This window comes from Heterodontus francisci, chromosome 17, assembly GCF_036365525.1.
Source record: "Heterodontus francisci isolate sHetFra1 chromosome 17, sHetFra1.hap1, whole genome shotgun sequence".
In the NCBI taxonomy this organism is placed as follows: Eukaryota; Metazoa; Chordata; class Chondrichthyes; order Heterodontiformes; family Heterodontidae; genus Heterodontus; species Heterodontus francisci.
In genome coordinates, this window is record NC_090387.1 from 74,878,466 (window position 1) to 74,900,058 (window position 21,593).

The 21,593-nt window shown below is 45.8% G+C and overlaps 1 protein-coding gene across 7 annotated transcripts in view; it reads left to right on the top strand.

Annotated features, from left to right (window-relative positions):
- The first annotated feature begins 6,754 nt into the window (after positions 1-6,754).
- Positions 6,755-21,593, top strand: part of kifc3 (kinesin family member C3) — a 57,480-nt gene continuing 42,641 nt past the window's right edge. For 5 of the 7 annotated variants that reach the window (XM_068049688.1, XM_068049693.1, XM_068049694.1 and 2 more), the window contains exon 1: positions 6,755-6,836. The gene's annotated coding sequence lies outside the window, so the exon portion shown is untranslated. Of the gene's footprint in view, positions 6,837-13,933; positions 14,159-21,593 lie in introns of all 7 variants that reach the window. The other 2 variants (XM_068049689.1, XM_068049692.1) reach the window with 2 other exon arrangements.

Here is a 21,593-nt window from a genome sequence, read left to right on the forward strand (position 1 = left end):
CTTAAGCTTTGAGTTTTTACCATTATTACTCATTCTGTTTCTAATTTCTGCTACACTCTTCTGCATATATTTTCTGCCTCTTCTTCTCACACCTTGATTACCGTTCGCCTCTTCACTATCCTGCACCTCTGCCCTCTCGTTTCTTTTTGATTTTTTAAACTTCCCTTCAATTGAACCCTCCCCTCCACTATTAGTTTAAAGTCCTATCTACAACCCTAGTTATACAATTCGCCAGGACACTGGTCCCAGCATGGTTCAAATGAAGCCTGTCCCAACGGAACAGCTCTCTCTTTCCCCAGTACTGGTGCCAGTGCCCCATGAATCAGAACCCATTTTTCCCACACCAGTCTTTGAACCACGCGTTTACCTCTCTAACCTTATTTACCCTACACTAATTTGCACATGGCTCAGGTAGCAATCTGGAGATTATTACCTTTATGGTTCTGCTTTTTAATTTAGCCCTGAGCTGCTCCCCAAGTCCTGGCAATACTCAGCAGGTCAAGCAGCATCTGTGGAGAGAGAAGAGTTAACCTTTCATCAGAACCATTCAAGTGCCCTCTCTCTCTGGGTTCATGGCTGTGTCCCTGCTCTCAGTCCTGTTCCATTAACTCTGTGTCCCTTCTCTCAACCTTAGCTTATGGCAAGCTCTTCATCCCATTCCAGCTACATTAATTCAGCACCTGAGCCTTGCTTTGTAATCCTTTCCTCTTGTCTTTGCCCTCATGCCAGCTGTATCATACATCCTTTTCTGTCCTCTTGCATTTGCCCTGTGCCTTTCTACTTGCCATGCATCCCTGTTTGCATCATATTTTTGTGCTTTTCATTTGTACTGACCTATACTCACATTTGTACCCTTGTATTTGCCCTGTACCCATGTTTACCCTTCTATTTGCCCTCTGCCCATTTTTACCCTTGTATTTGCCCTGTACCCAGGTTTACCCTTCTATTTGCCCACTGCCCATATTTACCCTTCTATTTTCCCTGTACCCACGTTTACCCTTGTATTTGCTCTGTACCCATGTTTACCCTTCTATTTGCCCTGTGCCCATATGTTTTACCCTTGTATTTGCCCTGTACCCATGTTTACCCTTCTATTTGCCCTCTGCCCATTTTTACCCTTGGATTTGCCCTGTACCCATGTTTACTCTTGTATTTGCCCTGTACCCATGTTTACCCTTCTATTTTCCCTGTGCCCATATGTTTAACCCTTGGATTTGCTCTGTACCCATGTTTACCCTTCTATTTTCCCTGTGCCCATATGTTTTACCCTTGGATTTGCCCTGCACCCATGTTTACCCTTCTATTTGCTCTGTACCCATGTTTACCCTTCTATTTGCCCACTGCCCATATTTACCCTTCTATTTTCCCTGTACCCACGTTTACCCTTCTATTTGCCCTGTATTCATGTTTGCCCTTCTATTTGCCCTCTGCCCATTTTTACCCTTGTATTTGCCCTCTACCCATGTTTACCCTTCTATTTGCCCTCTGCCCATGTTTACCCTTGGATTTGCCCTGCACCCATGTTTACCCTTCTATTTGCTCTGTACCCATGTTTACCCTTCTATTTGCCCACTGCCCATGTTTACCCTTCTATTTGCCCTGTAGCCACATTTACCCTTCTATTTGCCCTGTATTCATGTTTGCCCTTCTATTTGCCCTCTGCCCATTTTTACCCTCGTATTTGCCCTGTACCCATGTTTACCCTTCTATTTGCCCTCTACCTATGTTTACCCTTGGATTTGCCCTGCACCCATGTTTACCCTTCTATTTGCTCTGTACCCATGTTTACCCTTCTATTTGCCCACTGCCCATGTTTACCCTTCTATTTGCCCTCTGCCCATTTTTACCCTCGGATTTGCCCTGTACCCATGTTTACCCTTCTATTTGCCCTCTGCCCATTTTTACCCTTGGATTTGCCCTGCACCCATGTTTACCCTTCTATTTTCCCTGTGCTCATATGTTTCACCCTTGGATTTGCCCTGTACCCATGTTTACCCTTGTAGTTTCCCTCTGCCCATTTTTACCCTTGGATTTGCCCTGTACCCATGTTTACCCTTGTATTTGCCCTGTACCCATGTTTACCCTTCTATTTTCCCTCTGCCCATGTTTACCCTTGGATTTGCCCTGCACCCATGTTTACCCTTCTATTTGCTCTGTACCCATGTTTACCCTTCTATTTGCCCACTGCCCGTGTTTACCCTTCTATTTGCCCTCTACCCACGTTTACCCTTCTATTTGCCCTGTATTCATGTTTGCCCTTCTATTTGCCCTCTGCCCATGTTTACGCTTCTATTTGCCCTGCACCCATGTTTACCCTTCTATTTGCCCTGTATTCATGTTTGCCCTTCTATTTGCACTCTGCCCATGTTTACCCTTCTATTTGCCCTGCACCCGTTTACCCTTCTATTTGCCCTCTGCCCATTTTTACCCTTGGATTTGCCCTGTGCCCATGTTTACCCTTTTTCCCCTCTGCCCATTTTTACCCTTGGATTTGCCCTGCACCCATGTTTACCCTTCTATTTGCCCTCTGCCCATTTTTACCCTAGGATTTGCCCTGCGCCCATGTTTACCCTTCTTTTTGCCCTCTGCCCATTTTTACCCTTGGATTTGCCCTGTACCCATGTTTACCCTTCTATTTGCTCTGTACCCATGTTTACCCTTCTATTTGCCCTGTACCCATGTTTACCCTTCTATTTGCCCTCTGCCCATTTTTACCCTTGAATTTGCCCTGTACCCATGTTTACCCTTGTATTTGCCCTGTACCCATGTTTACCCTTCTATTTGCCCTGCACCCATGTTTACCCTTGGATTTGCCCTGTACCCATGTTTACCCTTCGATTTGCCCTCTGCCCATTTTTACCCTTGAATTTGCCCTGTACCCATGTTTACCCTTCTATTTGCCCTGTGCCCATATGTTTTACCCTTGGATTTGCCCTGTACCCATGTTTACCCTGGTATTTGCCCTGTACCCATGTTTACCCTTCTATTTGCCCTGTGCCCATTTTTACCCTTGGATTTGCCCTCTGCCCATGTTTACCCTTGGATTTGCCCTGCACCCATGTTTACCCTTCTATTTGCCCTGTACCCATGTTTACCCTTCTATTTGCCCTCTACCCATGCTTACCCTTCTATTTGCCCTGTGCCCATATGTTTTACCCTTGGATTTGCCCTGTACCCATGTTTACCCTTGTATTTGCCCTGTACCCATGTTTACCCTTCTATTTGCCCTGTGCCCATATGTTTTACCCTTGGATTTGCCCTGTACCCATGTTTACCCTTGTATTTGCCCTGTACCCATGTTTACCCTTCTATTTGCCCTCTGCCCATTTTTACCCTTGGATTTGCCCTGCACCCATGTTTACCCTTCTATTTTCCCTGTGCCCATATGTTTTACCCTTGGATTTGCCCTGTACCCATGTTTACCCTTGTAGTTTCCCTCTGCCCATTTTTACCCTTGGATTTGCCCTGTACCCATGTTTACCCTTCTATTTGCTCTGTACCCATGTTTACCCTTCTATTTGCCCTCTGCCCATTTTTACCCTTGGATTTGCCCTGTACCCATGTTTACTCTTGTATTTGCCCTGTACCCATGTTTACCCTTCTATTTTCCCTGTGCCCATATGTTTAACCCTTGGATTTGCTCTGTACCCATGTTTACCCTTCTATTTTCCCTGTGCCCATATGTTTTACCCTTGGATTTGCCCTGCACCCATGTTTACCCTTCTATTTGCTCTGTACCCATGTTTACCCTTCTATTTGCCCACTGCCCATATTTACCCTTCTATTTTCCCTGTACCCACGTTTACCCTTCTATTTGCCCTGTATTCATGTTTGCCCTTCTATTTGCCCTCTGCCCATTTTTACCCTTGTATTTGCCCTCTACCCATGTTTACCCTTCTATTTGCCCTCTGCCCATGTTTACCCTTGGATTTGCCCTGCACCCATGTTTACCCTTCTATTTGCTCTGTACCCATGTTTACCCTTCTATTTGCCCACTGCCCATGTTTACCCTTCTATTTGCCCTGTAGCCACAATTACCCTTCTATTTGCCCTGTATTCATGTTTGCCCTTCTATTTGCCCTCTGCCCATTTTTACCCTCGTATTTGCCCTGTACCCATGTTTACCCTTCTATTTGCCCTCTACCTATGTTTACCCTTGGATTTGCCCTGCACCCATGTTTACCCTTCTATTTGCTCTGTACCCATGTTTACCCTTCTATTTGCCCACTGCCCATGTTGACCCTTCTATTTGCCCTCTGCCCATTTTTACCCTCGGATTTGCCCTGTACCCATGTTTACCCTTCTATTTGCCCTCTGCCCATTTTTACCCTTGGATTTGCCCTGCACCCATGTTTACCCTTGTAGTTTCCCTCTGCCCATTTTTACCCTTGGATTTGCCCTGTACCCATGTTTACCCTTGTATTTGCCCTGTACCCATGTTTACCCTTCTATTTTCCCTCTGCCCATGTTTACCCTTGGATTTGCCCTGCACCCATGTTTACCCTTCTATTTGCTCTGTACCCATGTTTACCCTTCTATTTGCCCACTGCCCGTGTTTACCCTTCTATTTGCCCTCTACCCACGTTTACCCTTCTATTTGCCCTGTATTCATGTTTGCCCTTCTATTTGCCCTCTGCCCATGTTTACGCTTCTATTTGCCCTGCACCCATGTTTACCCTTCTATTTGCCCTGTATTCATGTTTGCCCTTCTATTTGCCCTCTGCCCATGTTTACCCTTCTATTTGCCCTGCACCCGTTTACCCTTCTATTTGCCCTCTGCCCATTTTTACCCTTGGATTTGCCCTGTGCCCATGTTTACCCTTTTTCCCCTCTGCCCATTTTTACCCTTGGATTTGCCCTGAACCCATGTTTACCCTTCTATTTGCCCTCTGCCCATTTTTACCCTAGGATTTGCCCTGCGCCCATGTTTACCCTTCTTTTTGCCCTCTGCCCATTTTTACCCTTGGATTTGCCCTGTACCCATGTTTACCCTTCTATTTGCTCTGTACCCATGTTTACCCTTCTATTTGCCCTGTACCCATGTTTACCCTTCTATTTGCCCTCTGCCCATTTTTACCCTTGAATTTGCCCTGTACCCATGTTTACCCTTGTATTTGCCCTGTACCCATGTTTACCCTTCTATTTGCCCTGCACCCATGTTTACCCTTGGATTTGCCCTGTACCCATGTTTACCCTTCGATTTGCCCTCTGCCCATTTTTACCCTTGAATTTGCCCTGTACCCATGTTTACCCTTCTATTTGCCCTGTGCCCATATGTTTTACCCTTGGATTTGCCCTGTACCCATGTTTACCCTTGTATTTGCCCTGTACCCATGTTTACCCTTCTATTTGCCCTGTGCCCATTTTTACCCTTGGATTTGCCCTCTGCCCATGTTTACCCTTGGATTTGCCCTGCACCCATGTTTACCCTTGGATTTGCCCTGTACCCATGTTTACCCTTCTATTTGCCCTCTACCCATGCTTACCCTTCTATTTGCCCTGTGCCCATATGTTTTACCCTTGGATTTGCCCTGTACCGATGTTTACCCTTGTATTTGCCCTGTACCCATGTTTACCCTTCTATTTGCCCTGTGCCCATATGTTTTACCCTTGGATTTGCCCTGTACCCATGTTTACCCTTGTATTTGCCCTGTACCCATGTTTACCCTTCTATTTGCCCTCTGCCCATTTTTACCCTTGGATTTGCCCTGCACCCATGTTTACCCTTCTATTTTCCCTGTGCCCATATGTTTTACCCTTGGATTTGCCCTGTACCCATGTTTACCCTTGTAGTTTCCCTCTGCCCATTTTTACCCTTGGATTTGCCCTGTACCCATGTTTACCCTTCTATTTGCTCTGTACCCATGTTTACCCTTCTATTTGCCCTGCACCCATGTTTACCCTTCTATTTGCCCTGTACCCACGTTTACCCTTCTTTTTGCCCTCTGCCCATGTTTACCCTTCTTTTTGCCCTCTGCCCATGTTTACCCTTCTATTTGCCCTGCACCCATGTTTACCCTTCTATTTGCCCTCTGCCCATTTTTACCCTTGGATTTGCCCTGCACCCATGTTTACCCTTCTTTTTGCCCTCTGCCCATGTTTACTCTTCTATTTGCCCTGTACCCATGTTTACCCTTCTGTTTGCCCTCTGCCCATGTTTACTCTTCTATTTGCCCTCTGCCCATTTTTACCCTTGGATTTGCCCTGCACCCATGTTTACCCTTCTATTTGCCCTGTACCCATGTTTACCCTTCTTTTTGCCCTCTACCCATATTTACCCTTCTATTTGCCCTGTACCCATGTTTACCCTTCTTTTTGCCCTCTGCCCATTTTTACCCTTGGATTTGCCCTGCACCCATGTTTACCCTTCTATTTGCCCTGTACCCATGTTTGCCCTTCTATTTGCCCTCTGCCCATGTTTACCCTTCTATTTGCCCTGTACCCATGTTTACCCTTCTTTTTGCCCTCTGCCCATGTTTACTCTTCTATTTGCCCTGTACCCATGTTTACCCTTGGATTTGCCCTCTGCCCATGTTTACTCTTCTATTTGCCCTGTACCCATGTTTACCCTTGGATTTGCCCTTGCATTCTCTTCTTCTTGTCCTGATTTAATTTCGAATCCCTGAAACTTTTCCCGTTTTAACATCGCCCCGCCCACTCGCCGAAAACACCGCCATTGATTGGTCCCTACGCAGCGGGCGGCGGAACCTGATTGGTGGAGGTTTGCTGTCCATCATGAGGAAGGCGTTGCTGGCCCGGGGCTGAGTGCGGCGGCTGGAGATTCGCTTCCAGCTCGGCTCTGGCAGCAGCGGGGCCGGGGCAGCGGATTGGTGTCGGTGAGTGTGATCCTAATCCCCGAGTAGCGGGGCAGTGTGGGCTATGAGGCACTCATTTGGTGGGTATTGTTGCCCTTCTCCGGGTCTTAGCCCTAGGGTATCCCTCCCTTGCTTCCAGCCCAGTCGACACTCCTTCCTCATTCCTATTCAATGTGGGAATGTCTCCATGCGTTGAGTTTTATTTGTGGCCGGGCCGGGGTGAGGTGTGTGTTGGAGACTGGGTCAGTTCATCCTGGAAATGTGAGACTGCTCCTGTGTACCCTTTCCGTCTAATATTGCAGGATGTCTGTCCATGTGGGTCTGAGACCTCAGTGAAGATGCTGTTTGTTTAAGGCACTGCAGTGGTCTCCAGGTGCCAAAAAATGACACGGCTGCAGGAAAACCAGCTGCGTAAGCCAAAAAAAAAAATCAATTGTCATCAAGAGATCCAAACAGGAGCACCTGAAGAAAGAGCCAAGCCATTTTTAGCAGAATGGTATTGAAATGGTTTTGTTTCAAAATGCACGTCCTGTTAACAGAAGTTGCCAATTCTACCTGTATTTTAGCCCAGGGAGGTGGGTGTGAGGATCTGTCACACTCTGATTTCCCTCTTTCACCCTCCCATTGAGAGAGAGACTTTCTACCATCTGCTTGGTGACTTCACCCAGCAGGATGGTTCAGATCTGTCATCTGGCAGAGGCAAGGGGAATGAAACCATGTTTTGTCAACTGCGAGCCAAGGCTGTATTGGAGCTCTTTAGATTTGCACTGCCTTATAGGGTTGTATTTTAAATGAGATATATTTTTGGAATGGGTTGGGAACCTGTTTGTAAATTGATTTATTCTACATCTGATTGGATGTGTTTTTTTTGGTGCTGAGTGAAGGTATCTGTCCTGGTTCTCATGTTTTGGGGATTGTAATGGCTGTTGCCGAGGTAAGTCTTTAGATTGTATGTGTGGCTCTTTTTTTTGTACTTCAGTGTTTTTCACTTACAGGCTACTGTACAGCTTGTTTCCCTGGCAACAGTATCTCCCCAGTGTCATTCTGCACACCTGTATAATTCCAGTGCACTGCACAACGTGACCCTTTCAGCACAGCAGCAGGCCTAAGATGAATTTGAGCCTGGAATGCTGGGTTTATGGGTCTGTTCTAGTAACTGGCATTTGGAATTAGACATTTCTTTGTCTATGATGCCCTGCTACAGAAAATCACAGCAGGCCTCTCCTCTGCTAATTTAACAAGGATAGTAGATCAAAGCTGTGATCTGATTCAATGGAGGAACAGGCTTGACGGGCTGAATGGCCTTCTCTTCCTATATTTATGTTCATCTAAATATTTTATGTACACATTGCTGCTGCATTGAAAGATTTCTTGCCAGGGTTGGACTTGTGCTAGGAGCAATGTGAGTTTAAAAGGTTTAAGCTGTTTATTTTTGGTCTTGGGTTTGGGTGGATTGGGAAAAGAAATGTGCCCTGCCCACTAGTGGCCTTGTTGGTCAAAGTGGTTGCATTTGCCTCTATGGGAAGGAGCCCTCCACCTCTGGGGTGCTGTCAATATTTTAGGGGTGTGGGCAGTTGAGCGAAAGTGTTTGCCAAGGGAGCTGTCGAGGAGCAACAGGTATCTAGGTGTTCCCAGGGCGACCAAGTGTTCTACAGCACCTGTCCTGCTTACGGGCCGCCCTGCATACGAGCTACCCTGCCCCACCTTCCTTCTGGGGTTGGTAATGTTCCCTTGTGCAAGGGAAAAACGTGAGTTGTGCAGCCAGCAAAATTGGAGTGATGCTGGTCGCTTTCTGTCCAGCATACCCTTTACCCTGACACAACTGTGTGTAATCCAGAACTAGCTTGAGAGAACTACACTTGCCAAAGTTGTCATGCCCCTTACAGTGGGTACATTCAACCAGATGTAGCTGTGGTCACTGTTCCTCTGAACTGCCCTCTCCTTCCAACACACCATCCTTCACACAGTTCTTCCTCTGTGCATCTTCACTGTGTTCAAACTAAAACCCATCACTCTGTCGCTCAGTCCCAATGCCTGCTTTATCTGGGACCTCAAAACTGTGGCAACCCTTACTTTACCCTGTGTGTTTTTTTTTTATTTGTTTATGGGATGTGAGCATTTGTTGCCCAACCCTAATTGCCCTTGAGAACGTGGTGAGCTGCCTTCTTGAACTGCTGCAGTCCATGTGGGGTAGGTACAACCACAGTGTTGTTAGGGAGGAGTTCTGTGATATTGACCCAGCAACAGTGAAGGAACATCAATATATTTCCAAGCCAAAATAGTGTTTATTTTGCTCAGAGGTCCATTCGTCTCCAAGTAGTTGGATGGAGGTGTCTCATCTAGCCTCTGGTTGTAACACAGGCTCAAGTCATTGTGGGGCTTGTCCTGGTGAAAGGTCAGGTGCTGGGAATTTTCTGATGGTTTGTGGTCTCATGGGTCAAATTGAAACCCCTCTAATTACTGAAGAAAATACCACTGACCTGACGTGATGCAATGGTGTTCTGTGGTTTGGGGAAGGGGCGAGGGGACAGGTCTGTCAGCTCTCTGTTCCATTGTTGTAATTGAGAGATTAAACCTAGATTTAGCGGTCATTTTATGTCCCTGAGTTACTGGAGTATGTACTGGCATGTGGGAAATCTGGCACCTCATCAGTAAACTGCTCCAGTGGAATCTTCCTGTGTGTTCCAAGTGGGTCTAGTTGACACCTTCTACAAACCTCCATTCTTTGTCCTCTCCTTTCCCCATTCAGACCAGTCATCTCCTATCAAGACTGAAAAGCCCATGTTTATTCAGCTGTGTTTCATCATGTGCCCCAAAGCCTGCAGCATTACTTTAGTGACTGATTATACAGCTGGAGCAATCTGAGTGTCCCTCAGGTGCAGTGTGTTTGGGACTAGGGACTCTGAAGCACTCGACTGATTAAAGGGTAACCTGCCTTTGATTGAGGCGAGTGTCGCAATAACTGCAGCATTACTGATATTGCTCCTAGGCTTATGCTCTGCCCTGCACCAATAGAGCAGCCAGTCTGGGATCAATCTGTCAAGCAACACCCTGATTCTGTGTATGAATTGACTGAAGAGACGGGAGCAGACATCGCTACTGCGTATAAACTGTGTTGCAGCTGCGTATGAGCTGACTGAAGAGACAGGGGAACAGATATTGCTGCTGTATATCCAAGGTCTTGCTTTACCTGTTGGTTACTAAACCTGCACTGGCCAGTCACTCTGTGTGCTGAGTGTATGATGAAGCCTGGTAGCTATTATAAATCACTATGAATTGTATATCTGGAATTCAAGCACAGAGGAAGTGACTAACCAGTCCAATCTCTGCATGTTTAGCTGCCTTCCAGTATTCCTGGTTTTCCCTTAAAATCATTTGAAAGTGAAATGGCTGAGGAAATGTCTGTTACAGTTGCTGAAATGCAACAGTATAAAGGTACCCTGCAAGCCGATTGATGCTAATCCTGTGTGAGATTATCTTGGTAAATGGGCTAATGATTAAGACTGGTGCTCTTGGTGCAGTGGGGGAGGGGAGCACAAACGGGAATAAATTCTGCTATGCTTGGTTACCTAACCTCCACCTTCAATGAGTTTTGGTTCAGACCGGTGGAAAGTGAAGGGCTAATTGCTGCCTCGTGTACATGTGCAGATGAGGAACACATTCCTCACAGGTCTGATACAGTCAGATTCAGCCATGTAGATGTAGTCAGTGCCATTTGAGGGGTGGACACGTCTTGTAAATTTTGACACTCCTTTTATCAGGGAGTATGAAGTTGTAAAATGTTGTGAAGAGCTTGTCATGCAAGTCCCCACCTGCCAAGAATGAGGAAAATTAATTTTGCCACATGAGCATTGATTTTAAAGTGCTGATGGTGAAGAAAGAACTTGTTTTAAAAAAAATAATTGGAGACTTTTGCTGGAGAGAGACATTAGCATATCAACAGACTTCAAAGGACAAAGGAGCTATTCCCTGCTCCAATTTAATCCACAATGGACTTTTGATTACCTGACGTTGAAGCATTCCAGGTTAATTACTAAGATGGCCGAATACACAGACATGATCAGGCCAGTTTAGTCACATGACTGACTGACTGATGGAGTTTTTTGAATTTGAGCTTTCAACAGGGAATTTGAAATCAGAAGGCTGTTAGCTCCTGGACTGAGAAGACCTCTCTCCTGTCCACTCTCATCTCGCTCTCACCAGCTTCGGAAACCATTGAAGACATATGAACACCAAGAGAGAAAAAGGTCTTTTACAGTGAACAAGGTTTAAGAAGAATACTGGGCTCCAACAAAAAAGTAAGAGCTGTCTACAATCAAGGACTCTTACTGCGAGCTGGAAACACAGAAACAATAACAAGAAACCCCCTTTAGAGGCTGCCTCAAACCTCTTCATTTTCTTTCTATTTTTTCTGTCCCTATTTGCATGTGTGTATTGCTTGTGCATGCTAGTGTGGGCGTGTCGTATATCCGTAGGTGTTAAACATATTAGAGCTTAAGTTTAAGGTTTAATAAATTTCACTTCTTTAAACCTAAATAAAACCTGGTGTGCTCATTTCTTTGCCTTATAATTGGAAAACTGTGGACAAGGATTCACAAAGGGGGAGCTCAAAACACAGTGTGTTTAAAATTAAACCCTGTTACAATAAGACCAGGTGAAGACAGTAAAAGACCCCGAGACACCTTTCTCACTGGGTCGTAACAAGCTTTTAATTGAAAAGAGGTCCCTGTGCCTTTGAATCTTGGTTTTTCAGGATTGCTTTCCCGAGTTTCTGCTGCATTCCTGCAGCTTGTCATTGAAACTGCAGAGTTCACTTTGTGTAACTACTTGCCAAGAAGTTCCCTAATCAAATGGAAAGGGGGAATAGCTCTTTTACTGCTGGATTGTTCATGGTGATGATAGGGGTTAGAGACTGGATTATCTGTGGCCAGGATAGAGATTCAGGGCTGAATTTTCCAGGCTAGGACAGGGATCAGGTGTTGATTTATCCACCGGTAGGATGGGAATTGGTGACTAGTTTGTCCGTGGCCAGGATGGGAGTTGGAGGGACAGTGGGGGGTGGGGGCAGGGGTCGGTCTGGTAATGGGCAGGAGACGGGGTTGTCCATTTACCAGGATGCGGGACTGTCCCCAGAGCCACCTCTGTTTGTAGAGAGCTTTGAGGTGGGCAGTGAGAGATTGTGATTGTTGGAGGGGTACTAGACTGAAGAGCATGTGTAGGGGGCATTTCTGGATTGCTTTGCCTGTTCATGACTACTTGCTTTTATTAAGTCAGATGGCCTTTAGCTCACTGAAGTAATTCCAGTCTGAGAACAAGTGGAAATGCGGAGCACTCTGGGGCTTGTGCTGTTGGACGTTTTCAGTAAAATTTGTCTGGTAAGGGCTGCCATCACCGCACACCAGTAATTCAATACTTTGTTTTGAAACTAGATAACTATTAAATTGGAGCGTGCAGGTTTAATAACCATCTGTGCCCCATAGCAGGCTGTGAGGGAAATGTCTGTTTCCTTTATAACTGCTATCTCCTTTGATGTGTAGCATGGAGAGAGTACATGGATGCTTAGAGTGAGAGACTCTGGACGCAAGATGCACTGCTCCAGCTGGTTACATCGAAGCCTGACACGGATTTGCTTCATGTGACTTTTATTTATACTTTTGATTAGACGAAAATTTATCTGGGAAATGTTTTGTTTTCGGGCTGAGGGTTTTTGTCCAGCACAGGTTGAAGCTCCCTGTCTAATCTGATGCACCAATACTGTAGCCTGTACCACAGTTGAGCCTGTGCTGATGCTGTCACATTGACCGTATTTGTGGCCTTTGAGTGAAGTTCGCAATTTTGAATCTACCTGTAAATACATATTGGTACTATCAGCAGAGAGAGAAGACTTTTCTCCCAGGATTTGAACCCAGGTCTCCGAGGTAGAAAGCCGAGTGTCTAACCCACTGCACCAATTGGCCCTCATTTCACATTATCTTACTCCAGATGCTTTTGTAATTGGGTTGCTATTTTAACATTCTCTCAGTGAAAGCCAGACCAGAATCCACACTGACATTGCAGATTCCTAAACTTCTCCGCCTCCTGCCTCTCTCTCCTTTTAAGATGCCACTTAAAACCTACCTTTTTGACCCATCTTTTTATTTGGCTCGATGTCAAATTTTGTTTGATATTATGCTTGTGAAGCATCTTGGGATGTTGACTACATTAAAGACACTGTACAAATGCACGTTGTTGTTCATCACTACACCCGCTCCTTCTCCTATTCCATTGTGTATCTCACCATCCTGGTTCTCCAGTGAGGTGAGTGGACAGCAGCGACTCAAGTGAACAAAGCTCACATTGCAGAATTGAAGGAGCTCTGCAATAGCAGAGTTAAAGACTGGTTTGTGACAGGGGAGTGCTTTTTGTGTTCTCTCCAGTTTGCGGCCTGGTAGCTTTAAGATGTTTTTAGTGTTGACTTACTGGCTGCCTTCCTGTAGTAGTTAATGTAGTCAGCCTTGAGATCTATGGTAACCATGTAAACAAGCCAGACAGCAACCCTGGCAGGAGTGCTGCTTCAATGAAAGTGCCTCCTGATAGTTCCTTCCTTTCATCTCTTTTTATTAGAGGAAATGAATGACTTTGACCTTTATTTCATGGTAATTCATCCAAGATAGCTGGGGCTTTCTCCTCTAGCTTGAAGTTCTGTGAGTGAGGCTGAGGGCTGTGTTCAATTATTAGGCTCTCTCTGTTTGCTGGTTCCAAAGTTTTCCCTTCTTTAACTGTGCTTAAAATCTGCCAAAACGTTTCACTACTGATCTTTCTGTACTTCCTGCCCCCATTCAAAAAAAAATCTTCAATTACTAAATTAACACCCTTTTTAAACTACATATAGTTCCTTTTAAAAGCAGTGTTTAAATATACATTCTTAACAAATTGCACTTTACAAATTCTTGATGGATAATTAGGCACCTCATTTCTTGCCTCGTTCTGTTTCAGTTTTTCCTGTTATTGTTTACTTACTGCAGGAACAGTTGTTGACCTCAAGATTTACACACGTGATAGTAATAATTTGCAGCTGGAAATCTCTGCTTGCAGTTTGATATTTTAAAAAACTTTTTCCTCTTGTTTCTAATCCACAGATGACCTCTGACCTTCTGCGGTTTGGAATTAAGTTAGTTGCAATTTGTGGTTGACGCTTAACAGGAATGATCGGGAGTGGACTTGTTTCTAGTGTTGTGGATTTGGCAACGCTGTTAAAACATTGTCCAGCCAAGCCAATTGGTGGAGATCAGTTGTCTGGGTATGTTTTGGATTGGCTGTGGTCAGGATGGTGGTGAGGATGTCAGGCTATTGTACATTAGTTGGTGAGTATATCTGTGTCGGAGTGCTCTTTGTTCTCATTTCCTTTGTCATTAACAAGCCCAGAGAAACCCAATACCTCTCCTTTTGAAGAAGGAGGCAACAACTTGATTGACAGTTGTTAAGCTTTCTGCCTAGAAAGTTATTCTGGACTCAATTGTGCTGATGCCTCCGGCTGCTGGAAAGAGGTCAATGTTCTGATTTTGCTGTCACCAGCTTAATGTGTAGTGTGATGAATAGTCCAATAATACAGTTTTTGCCCTGAGCCTATTTAGCAGCATTAATAGATTTCCTTGCATTGCCTAGAGATAGTGCCATTGCAACCAAATACACCCAGGGTGTTTGCCAAACTTTGCTGGTTTTTTTTTAACCCTTTCTGTCCCTTCCCCCTCTGACTTTTATCCTCAGTCTGTCCTTCTGCAATCTTAAGACTTTAGGGAAGGGACCTGTGTGATTGCAGAGGGAAGTGAATGTGTGGGCTGCGGGGAGCAGGGGGCGTTGAAGAGATAGCACTTGAAATCATTTGATGGGGGCAGCATTGTAAACAGTTGCACCTGGGCTCAGTGACGTCTGGTGCAGCGTGTCTAGATTTGGGCCTGAGCTCTCTGCGTGGTGTGTGTATCTGGTTGGGGAGTGGCTTTGGTGTGTTTTAAGCAGTTTAATAGTCTGGCTTTTGGGGTGTTGAATCTGGTTGAGTTTTGTGTCTTTTGAGGCGGAGGGGAGGTGTGGTGGTTATGGCTGTCTGTGGTTAATGTTTTTTTTTGTATTCTTTTGTGGGATGTGGGGTGCTGGCTGGACTGGCATTTATTGCCCATCCCTAATTGCTCTTGAGAAGGTGGTGGTGAGCTGCCTTCTTGAACCGCTACGGGTTGGGAGTTTGGCTGTGTTGTAAGCGACTGTGTTGGGGATATCAACTGAAAACACATCAGGTTCCTCTATATGCTGATGACATCTAGCTCTACCTCACCACCACCCCTCTCGACCCTTCCACTACCTCTGATTTGTCACGCTGCTTGTCCGACACCCAGTATTAGGTGAGGAGAAAGTTCCTCCAATTGAATTTTGGGAAGACCGCAGCTGTTGTCTTCTGTCCTGCCACAAACTCCATTCCCTAGTCACCAACTTCACCCTCTCGCTGACCAGTGACTGAGGTTGAACCAGACATTTACAACCTTGGTGTCCTATTTGATCCTGAGCTGAGCTTCAAACCCCATATCCTCTCCATCACCAAGACTGCTTGATTCCGCCTCCATAATATCACCTGTCTCTGTCGTTGCCTCAGCTCATCTGCAGAAACCTTCATCCGTACCTTTGTTACATCTACACCTGACTATTCCAATGCTCTCCTGGTCGGCCTCCCACTTAGCACCATTCGTAAATTTGAGCTCATCCAAAACTCTGCTGCCCGTGTCCTAACTCGCACCAAGTTCTATTCACCCATCAACCCTATGCTTGCTGATCTGCATTGGCTCCCAGTCCAGCAATGCCTTGATCTTACAATTCTTATCCTTGTTTTCAAATCCTTCCATGGTCTAAGATCATAAGAAATAGGAAGAGGAGTAGGCCATTCGGCCTGTCAAGCCTGCTCCGCCATCCAGTAAGATCCTGGTTGATCTGATTGTGGCCTTAATGCCATTTTTCTGCCTCCCCCCCCCCCCCCCCATAACCCTTTATTTCCTTGTAGATCAAAAATCTGTCTAATTCAGCCTCGAATATATCCTCTGCTCTGTGGGGAAGAGAATTCCAAAGATTAATGACATTCAGAGAGAAGAAATTCCTCCTCATCTTCATCTTAAAAGGGAGAGCTCATATTTTGAAACTGGGCCTCCTAGTTCTAGATTCCCCCACGAGGGGAAACATCCTCTCGGCATCTACCCTGTCAAGCCTCCTCCGAGTCTTGTATGTTCAATAAGATCGCCTCTCATTCTTCTAAACTCCACTGAGTGCAGGCCCAACCTTTGCTCATAAGCCAACCCCTTCATCCCAGGGGTCAGCCTGGTGAACCTTCTCTGAACTGCTTCCAATGCAAGTATGTCCCTATCTCCCCTCTCCATCTCTGTAATCTCCTCCAGCCCTACAACTCTGAGATATTTGCAATCTTCTAATTCTGGCCTTTTTAAAAATTCATTCATGGGATGGGGGCATCACTGGCTATGCCAGCATTTATTGCCCATCCCTAATTGTCCTTGAGAAGGTGGTGGTGAGCTGCCTTCTTGAACCGCATCACTGACTATAATTTTCTTTGCCAAAAATATACTTTATTCATAAATGTATATTCCACAACAGTTCAAATTTGAGATTACATGAAGTGTAAGACAGATCAGTTTCTTTCAATACAGTACATACTACACTTGCCATTACAGGTTATGTTTAGTATATACATTTACATTTCACTTCAAGCTTTCTCAGGTTCATACAGTCTGAAGGGTTTTACCTGGGTTCCAGCCCCTCCATACTGTGGCAGGAGCACTTTAGACAGTGACCTTTCCCCATTGAGTCATTGTGGTGGCTGTCCCAAGCTATAGTGCATCCCTCAGTACGTAGTCCTGGACCTTGGAATGTGCCAGCCTGCAACACTCGGTCGTCTACGGCACTGAGAAACCAGCAAGTTTCGGTCAGACCACCGAATTGATGGTCCTCCAGCAGCAGTTGACGATTATCTCAGTGTGTGTCCCTGGGAACAGCCCGTAGAGCACAGACTCCTGTGTTAGATCTGCTTGGGATGAACCTCGACAAAAACCACTGCATCTCTTTCCACACCTGCTTTGCAAAGGCACATTCCAGAAGGGTGTGGGCAACAGTATCTTCCCCACCACAGCCACCTCGAGGGCAGCTTGCGAAGGGGGTGAGCCTCTGGGTGTGTAGGAAGGATCTGATGGGGAGGGCCTTTCTCACCACCAACCAAGCTTGGTGCTTGTTTGAAAGTTCTGGTGATGAGGCATTTTGGCGGTCTGCTCGGGGAACCATCCGACAGGATCCACTATCTCCTTATCCCATAGGGCCTTGAGGATGTTCCGTGCAGACCACTGCCTGATGGATTGGTGGTCAAAGGTGTTTTTCTGCAGAAACTTTTCCACGAAGGATAGGTGGTACGGTACGTCACGGTCCAACTGGATGGAGCGTTCTGCAGCAATGTGGCCAGACTCCTCCTTCGCAACACCAGGGACAGATAGAACCTCAGCACGTAGTGACACTTGATGTTTGCATACTGGGGCTCTACACACAGATTGATGCAGCCACACACCAAGGTGGTCATCAGGATGAGTATGTTTTTTTCGCCCTTATCCAGAGTTTTGAACATGGTGTCCCTCCGGACACGGTCCATTTTGCATCTCCAGATAAAGCAGAAAATGCCTCATCAGCACAGGAGTGAGGTATGGGCCAGACCTGCGCCACATACAACAAAAACGTGAGCGCCTTGCTCCTGATGACCGGGTTCTTGCCCACAATGGAGAGAGATCGCTGCTCCCACATGCTCAGTTTATGGTGTACCCTGGCTACTGGCTCCTTTCAGGTTTTGACATACACCCCCGCCCTTCTGAACCATATCCCCAACACCTTCAGGTAGTCTGACCTGACGGTGAAGGGGACAAAGGATTGGTCGGCCCAGTTCCCAAAGAACATGGCCTCGCTCTTGCCGTGGTTAACTTTTGCTCCCGAGGCCAGTGCGAACTGGTTGTAGATGCTCATCAGTCTGCGAACGGGCAGCAGATCTGAGCAGGAGACGGCGACGTCATCCATGTACAGGGAGGTTTTAACCTGAGTGCCCCCACTGCCAGGTATTGTCACCCCGCTTATGCTCGCATCCTTCCTAATGGACTCAGCTAAAGGTTCTATGCAGCAAACAAATAAGACAGCGGAGAGAGGACTGCCCTGTCTGACTCCAGATTGGATCGGGAAATTTTCTGATTCCTACTCCTTGATTGAGACTGTGCTACTGATGTTTGTGTAGAGCAGTTTGATTTCAGTTGTAGATTCCCTCCCAAAACCCCATTTTGGAAAGCACGTCCATCATGTATGTGTGCCATATCCTGTCAAAAGCCTTCTCCTGGTCCAAACTGATGAGGCAGGTGTCCACCCTCCTGTACCGTACATAGGCGATCGTATCCCTGAGTAGCGCGAGACTATCAGAGATCTTCCTGCCAGGTACAGTGCAGGTCTGATCAGGGTGAATCACCAACTCCAGAGCAAACTTGACCCGACTGGCGATGACTTTGGTCAGAATCTTGTAGTCAACATTAAGCAGTGAGATGGGCTGCCAATTTCTGATTTCCGCCCTCTCCCCCTTCCGCTTGTAGATGAGGGTGATGATGCCTTTCCTCATGGATTCTGACATGCTGCCGGCCAGATGCATACTCTCGTGTACTGACTAATTTTTTTTTTCCTCCTCCATTGATGGCTGTGCCTTCAGCAGCCTGGACTTTAAGTTCTGGAATCTCTCCCTGAACCTCCCAGCCTCTCCTCCTTTAGGAAACTTCTTAAAACCTAACTCTTTGACCAAGCTTTTGGTCACCTATCCTAATGTGGGTTGCTGTCAAATTTTGTTTTGTAATGCTCCTGTGAAGCGCCTTGGGACGTTTTACTATGTTAAATGCAAGTTGTTGTTTGCCTGTATGTTAAAAGTGGTTGAATTGGAGGTTTGACTGTGTTCTAAGTTGCTCGGTTAAGTGGGATGTGGTCCAAAGGCTGGTATGGGCATTGACTGAAGGGTGTGGTAATTGCACATATGACCATTAATACCCATCTTTCCTTTCAGAATTCAGGGGAAGGGCTGATGCTTTGGGTGATTTTCAGTTCTTGCCTAAGCGACGATCAAAGTTCCATCTCATTCCCTCAGGCATTGTGAAAGCAGGAACAGCCATTGGATAGTACATGTCAGGTGGGAGTGGAAGAAACTGGTGGAGTTGCATTGTTGAGATAGCTGACAAGCAGCAGTACTGGGCACGCCAAGTAAACTCAGTGGGAGAGAGAGCATTTTCTGTTCGTCAGTCAGCCTGGTAGGAAAATCCTGTGTCTTATGATATTGGCTGCTGTATTTGGATTTCTTTGACAATGTCAGATAGAAAGTGAGAGGTAAGTGCTCTGTGCACAACCCTGGTCTGTGGGGCATAGTAACCCCTGGCCCCCTGGGCTGAGTGGCATGGTCCTGCTCCTCCACTACCCCCTCCCTCCCCCTGCCCCACAGGGCTGAGTGGCACAGTTTCCCCTTGGAGTGCCCTAGGCTTAGGAGTCTGTAATGAATTGAAACATGGATTGGAGAGTGAGTGAAGTACTTCAAATAGAAAAAATGATTCATGGCTAAACTCTCAATCTTGAGGCAGACATCCTTTTATGTTGTCACAGGGTTCAGAGCTTGTGACTATTTTTCTTTACATGCACAAAAAACGAGCGTTAGTTGCTTGTTGGATGCTCCTGTGAATTTACCAACTCTATATTTGGCTCCAATTTTCACCCTCTACCCCGAGCCCACTCTGAGGCCAGTTGGAGCCACCACTATGTCAGCCCAGAGTGGTGATTGATATGGGAGAGTGGGGGACATTTCCTGCTCTGCAAGTCACGGGGTGGAAGAATTATTCTTTCAGTTGGTCTGAACTTGGTTTGAGAAAATTTTCATCCCTCTTGCTTTCCTTGAACAGGGAAAGGAGTGGGAGAGCTGCTCATCACCCTGATGTCTCACACTAGTAACACAATGACTCGCTTTGATGTGAATTATGCCACTCATTGAGTGACCAATGGAGTGCTGAACATTTCAAATCTCCTACCCTCATAGGATAAGGTTAGATGTTATACTTAATGGGCACTGAGTTGTTAACCTTGTAGGTACTGCTGCATGTTGAGGGATCGTTGATGGGTCATGCCACAAGGTATTTGGTTGCAAGATGAGTTTTACATTGCTGCTGCTGTAGATTAATGCCCATTATAAGATTTGGTATAGCCTGTCATTACCATTTTGAAGTTGACGAAGGGACAGAAAGCAGTGAGTAGTGATGAACAGTTGTTTTTCAGACTGGAGGGAAGTGTGTGGTGTTCCCAAGGGGTCAGCATTGAGACCAAAGCTTTTTTTTGATCTATATTAATTACCTACTCTTGGGCATGCAGGGCAAAATTTTGAAGTTTACAGATGATACAAACTCAAATGTGAACAGTGGGAAGGATAATAACAGGCTTCAGGAGGGGATAGACAGACTGGTGAAATCGACAGATACATGGTAGATGAAATGTGAATGCAGCCAAGTGTGAAAAGGTACAGTGTGGTAGGAAAAATGAGGAGAGGCAATATAAATGAAATGGTACAATTTTAAAGGGGATGCTGAAACAGAGACCTGGGGGTTCATGTACACATACCTTTGGCAGAACAAGTTGAGAAGGCTGTTTAAAAACATATGGGCTCCTTGGCGTTATTGACAGAAGCATAGAATACAAAAGTAAGAAACCTTTATAAAGCATTAGTTAGACATTGGCTGGCATATTGTATCCTATGCTTGGCACCACATTTTATGAAGTATGACAAGGCCTTGGAAAAGCTGCAGAAGAGATTTACTAGAATGGTACCAGGGTTGAGGGACTTCAGTTATGTGGAGAGGTTGGAAAGCTAGGTTGTTCCTCCTTAGGGGCAGAGAAGGTTCATAGGAGATTTGGTAGAGGTGTTCAAAATCATGATCAGTTTTGATAATTGCTCCCAATTTACTCTGTTTCCAGTTGTAGAAAGGTCAGTAACCAGAGTATAAAGATTTAAGGTGGTAGACAAAAGAGCCAGAGGCGACATGAGAAAAAGGTTTCTTTTACACAGCAAGTTGTTGTGATCTGGAATGAGCAATCTGAAACGATGACGGAAACAGATTCAGTTGTAATTTTCAAAAGGAAATCGGATAAATACTTGAAGGGAAAATTTCGCAGGTCTGTGAGAAAAGAGCAGGGGAGTGGGATTACTTGGATAGCTCTACCAAAGAGCTGGCACAGGCAGGATGCACCAAATGGCCTCATTTTGTGCTGCATCATTCTAATATGGAGAGACAGAAAGGGACCATTGGGTTACCTGGCATGACTCCAGCTGCAGGCAGAGGTTGATCTATCATTACCTGATCTGTTTGAGAGAACAAAATCTGCCTCATTTGTGGTGATGAGAATGATCGCAGCCCATGTGTTGTGACGGCCAGTGTTCCATTTAACAGAGGTTGGAGTGGGTGGTGGGTGTTAGGCTACCCGTGGCCTTCTGTGGTTAAGGAAGGGTCCATGTTTGTGACTGATCTTAGCCCTATAATATGTCCCTTTATTTATTCCTTTCCCTTTCTTCCTGAGTGTTTTACCTGAATTGCTGGGGTCATTATCACAAAGGTTTTCTTTGCAGTGAGCATCTGGTGCCGACACATCCCCACCCAATATTGAGTTTATGTTTCAAGTTGTGATTCTGACCTCAGTGAGCAAAGCCTGGCAGGGTCT